The following is a 5,985-nucleotide window of genomic DNA, read 5'->3' as shown; positions in this document are numbered from 1 at the left end:
ATAAACATGATCATGTGGGCCCATATTGCGGGATATGGCGGTGTCTGCTGATCAAAACTTGTCTTTGACAGAAGTCTCCGTAAGTATTTGACGTCGGTCATAGAAAGCTTGAAAAAGGGTAATAGTAGTAGTTACATGAATTAATGGTTAGTGTGAAAAGATGGTGTTTTTCACACTCTATCCTGTTATTCGAAAAGGAACTTTATATCCTTTAATTCAGCTCCTTGAATAAGGATAAATATTTTTTTTGGTTACATGAATTTAGAGAAAATCGGAGCATGTTTAGCTTAATTCTTTACCCTTGTTTAGCAACCTTAAATACTAACTTTTTGTTAAAATTTATGTAATCAATGCATTAAAAATTGAATTTTTTGACCTTTATAAAGAATATTTTCTTTATTGGAAATCCTTAAAGAGTGTCCTAAAGGCACTCGTTATCAAGACCCATTTTTTTTTTTACCTTGGTAACTGACTTAACTGTCAACAAGAGATTTGAACATATTTAATAAATGGTAATCGGTTTGATCATTGACTATTATGTATGGAGAGAATATAATTGGCGTGAGAGAACTTATCTTAAGTGTCCACAAATTCATCAACAAAGATTAGACGGGATAAATTCACTTATTTCACACAATTCTTAATCGATTTAGGAACTTCGTACTTATAACATAATAATAAATAAAAAAGTATAGTGTCTCGTGAACTTTTTTTTGAAGAAGCTAGTGTATCGTGAACGGACATTGCATAATATATATAAGGGTCGGAGTTCGAACCTTTGACTCCCAACTTCTCAACATTTAAACTCTAAGGCTATGTTTGCGCGTCTAGAGGGGAAAGGAGGGGAGGGGTTTAAAAAAAAAGTAAGGAGTAAGTGGAAGAAATAAATGACATTGAGAATATAAGGTTTTGAGGGTTCATTTTGTCATCTTCCCCAATATTTTTAACCCTCCAAACTTTTCTCTTCCCCTCCAAACCGTAAAAAAACTAGTAGACACGAATAATTAAGATAATATCTAAGTAGGGTGGATATAGATCCACATGAGATGGTTTTTCCTTCTTCTATACAAAAATTAAATCAAATATAGATTCACTTGAAGCATAAAATAAATAAAAGTATATAATAGGCGTGAATTCTTCTTGTTAAATAAAATAATATTTGTTGTTTCGAATTGGACCAAGATTCATCCAAAAAATATTCGTATCCAAGATTCATAATCACACAAGTATAATGCAGCCATATGATGCAGCCATGCAGGCAAGAGGATGTTCAACAAATCACTGAACGAAATTTTCTCCCAATTTTTCTTGTGAACTCGAGTATATATAAAAGGATCCCTATCTATCTTCAGGAAAATTATACACACTGTTTAAAATATATAATTCATGCAATTAGTGTGTACACACACGAATTTCACGCAAGATTGAAAATGTTTTTTGAGTGCATTGTAGATTTATGGCATTGCTACGTAAAAGCAGTAATATATTATATGCTCAGTCCGTCTCAAATTATAAGTCTCTTTGAAAAAATTATAAAAAAATTATTTGTCACTTTAGAATATCAATGGAACATTAATGTTACTTTTTCTATTATATCTTTAGTTATTTATTACATTTTTTATAATTCTTTAATTTATCTTTCTTGTATCATTTTTTAAGGATAACTTTGTAAAATAACATATAATATTTTTTTCTCATACAAAATTAATTATATTTCTTAATACCCATGAAATGTCCAAAACGTGTATAATTTGCGACGGAGGGAGTAGACTAAATCATTTAGTTGTTGTAATTAATTTAGTGATTGATCAATCACTCTTATTATTATTTTATTTTTGTAAGAGACTATGACTTTGTTTTGATAAAAAGTAACGGATATTTCATAAACCAACTAATAGCAAATGAGCTTCATTGATCTCAAATCAATCAAGCGCAGAGAAACCATCAAACGCATAAGAGTGTTTTGATGCGATCATTCGTGTCTCTTTTTAATTAACTAAATGTTTTGGATTCTAAGTCAGTCTAGAGAATACAATAATGTTAAAAAAATTGAGGAAAAATTTTGTCGTTCACTATGTATAATCTGATTTGAGAAATTAATCTCAACAGTTGTACATAGAAAATACCTGGTATAAGCACACAAAAATGTATAAACACAACAAAACAATGCCAAAACAAAAAACTTGAACAAAAACTAATTAAAATAATAATGCAGTAATTAAAATAGGAGCGGAAGATGAACATTAAAATCAAAATCTAACACAATCAAGTTCGAAAATTGATTTTCTCACAACAAATTTTGCTTAAAAACACAAGGAAAATATCATTTTATCCCCAACTGCAGTTGCTCAGTTGCACTTAAGTGCAGTTCGTGCAGAGCATCAATTGCTTCAGAATGCTATGGAACTTTACTGATCCTCTATGTGCATTTTTATATAGGTGTCTGCAAAAAAAAAAACAGCTCAAAATTCGATTTCTAGGTCGAAGTTTTGATGTTTTGGTTTCTTGAGTTTTAGGCGCGTTAAAAATATATATTTATCCGTCCTTGTCGGAAAATTGAAATTTTTTATGGGGCATTTTTTTTTATGTCCTAAACATGAGTGCAAAAAATAATGAAAAAATTCATCCTCTAGGTCACTATTCCGGATGCGCACTTGGGAAAAAATTTCGCTTTTGCGCGTTTCGGTCGAAAAATCAAAATAAATCAAGGCTTAGTCGGAATGGTACAGAGATTTTCAGATCCTCTATATGTATTTTTATAGAGGTGTCTGCAACAAAAAAAACAGCTCAAAATTCGATATCTAGGTCGATGTTTTTGTTTCTTGAGTTTTAGGTGCGTTAAAAATTCATATTTAACTTGTCCCTTGTCAGAAATTCAATTTTTTTTGGGGGAAATGTTGTTTTTTTCCTAAACAAGCGTGCAAAAAATCGCGAAAAAATTCAACATCTAGGTCACTTTTCCGGACACGCACTTGGAAAAAAAATGCGATTTTATGCGTTTCGATCGAAAAATCAAAATAAATCGAGACTTAGTTGGAATGTTATGGAACTTTGCAGTCACCTACGTAAAAGTACATATAGAGGATCTCCAACGTTCCATAGCATTCCAAATAAGGCTCGACTTATTTTGATTTTTCGACCGAAACGCGCGAAATCACAATTGATGTTCTCCCAGGAACTGCACTTAAGTGCAGCTGAGCCAACCATAGTTGGCTCATCGACAGTTAACTACAGTTCGCTTACCGTTACCGAACGGTAGTTAGCTACCGTTGGGGATGAAATGATATTTTCCATTTGTTTTTAAGCAAAACTTGATGTTAGAAAAGCAATTTTCATAAAGTTCTCTTGCTCTCTTGCTTTTCAATTTGATTAAGAGTATTACTTTTCCCACCCTATGCCTTTCCTCGCGTGCCCTATTTTTTTTCAATTTTGCCCCTGCTCCGGATTACGTTTTCCGGATTACATTGTTAGAATTTTGCAGATATTTCCGAATTTTAAATTCCGGAATAATGTTTTACCAGAAGTAAAAATAAAATAAAATGCGAATAAAAATAATAAACAGAATTAAAAATACATAAGCATAAAAAGAAGTCATTTTATTAATATATGAACAGTACATTACAATAATTTTCAAGCTTTCAAGCTTTTTAAGCTTATTACATCCTAAAACTATTTCTAATCCTATCCTATTACATAAGCTATACCAGTGGCTCCAGCTCTAACTCCACCCACTGATGGAGAGGAAAGAGGGTGGGAGGAAAGAAGATGGCGGGGAAGAAGAAATGCTGTTGGTGGGGAGACAGAGGGGGCACAGGTGCCTCTAGGGAACAAGAGACCATGATGGTCAACATGACACCCAGGCAAACCAACCTCAGATTCAGACTGACCCCTACCCTATTGACCGATCATATGACTCCTGATGGATTTCCAAAGAGGCCTCTTTCTATGAAAGGCCAACGATGGAAACACATCGTTGTAGAAGAGGAGAAGAAGAGAAAGAAGAATGTGTGACTTGCATTGAGAAAATGAAGCCTATTTATAGGGGAGGGAAAGTAAAAAACGTGTGCTTAGCCATAATTACAGTCAAAAAACGTGTAAAAACACATTTTTACACGTTGACCACCGCCCAAAACGTTTGAAAAACGTTTTCTTTGTGGTGCAGACCACCGGCCAAAAGCTTCTGATGCAATCCGGAATATATAATCTGGAATGCACATACATTCCGGATTATATATTCCGGAAAAAGACGATAATGAGGTTTATCAAAGGAGAACTTCGGCCTTTGTGTATGGTGAGGGTTGGTTCGGATTTTAGAATTCGGATTGATTCAGCATTGGATTCTTCTATGTGGCCCACATTGCACCGACAATTTTTGTGGTCCACATTGCCCAAATACCTCTATAAATAAGGGTCCCTGATTTCATTACAAGTAAACTACACCAAAAAAAATATCATGGAATTCCATGGCTTTGATCCGAACACCAAGCTAGCGGCAGTCTACTACAACGGTGGAAACTCACCCCATCTGTTTAGGATTCGCGACGATGTCACCCTCTCCGGGCTGAAGGATGAGCTTGATCAAATCAACCGTCAACTCAACCACAGAGACACGAGGAGGGTGGTCGGTGTTGAATATCGATGTCCATTGTCCGACTCAGCCGGATCTCTGCGCTTCAGCCGGATGAAACTCACAAACGAAGGCGACCTGAGAACCATGTTCTCTGTCTTTGGTCAGCACAGCGTTAAAGGACCGATCTAGTTGGACGCTTCGTTGGTTAGATCTACTGAACAAATTCTGAAAAGTTTGAACCGGCCCAGGAACTACGAAGAGATCAGGGCTCTGCTGGAGGGACCAGAGGAGGAAGAAGTTAGTTTAGATGATCTGTGATAATGTGTTTTGTTTTAATTAATCACATGTTTTATGTTGTTTTAATTGCATGTTAGTTATGTGTTGTTGAATTAAGTTGTTGCATTATGTTTTAATTGCGTGTTTTATTGCGTGTTAGTTATCTGTTGTTGAATTTAATTGTGTGTTTTATTATGTTTTAATTTACGGCAAAGATGTTCATTTAATCGATAAAATAACCAAATATATGCTTTTCGGATTACTAAATCCGGAAAAACATAGGGCGTAAGTGTATTCCGAAAAACAAAATTCGGAATGCCTCAGTGTAGGATTCTTTTGTATGGACCACATTGCACTAAGAGTTTATGTGGTCCACAACATCCAAGGACCTCTATAAATACACCCTCTCCGGTTTTGATCTTCAATACCAGCAAAATACACAAACACACCAAAGCAAACCATGCAAATTTTTGTCATCAAGCTGAGGATCTTTCTCATGCTGTTTTAAATATATAGATCTCTATATAACGGCATGATGAAGATCCTCAACATGCTGTCAAAAATATATAGATAGTCCTTGATGCCTCCTTGATAAATAGATAACTCAAAAATATCAAGAGGTTTCTATGAGTTAGATCTTGCTGCCTGCCAGATGAATATGTCATTTTGCAAGGCAGCAAGATCTAACTAAAAGAAATCCTCTTGAAAACACCTTGCCTTTCTTCATTGTGTTGCAGATCTAACTCCAAAGAAGAGGTTCTTATGAACTCGATCATGTCGACCTGCAGATCGTAACATGTCAGTTGGCAGGCCGGCAGGATCGAGTTCAAAAGCTCCTCTTCGAACCACCTTCCCAAAAGATTCATCATTTATGTTATTCTGGTGCAGTTCGGACTATATAATCCGGAAATACTTCATGCATTCCGGATTATAAAATCCGGAACCACTCAGTAACAATTTGGCCGGTGACGTTTCACCAAAGCTTTAGCCGGTTAGTGGAGTTTTAAAGCGTTTTTTGGACGATTTTGAATGAAAAACACGTTTTCTTTGACTTTCAAATGACCTAGGACTTGTTTTAGGCTATAAAAAGGCTTGGATCTTCAACATTTTCCTTCATTCTTCTTCACCTCCTTTCTTAC

Source organism: Medicago sativa, chromosome 5 (assembly GCF_051527215.1).
Source record: "Medicago sativa cultivar Bolivia chromosome 5, Bolivia_mono, whole genome shotgun sequence".
NCBI lineage: Eukaryota > Viridiplantae > Streptophyta > Magnoliopsida > Fabales > Fabaceae > Medicago > Medicago sativa.
The sequence above is the reverse complement of the archived record's forward strand: the minus strand, read 5'-3'. Positions refer to the sequence as shown.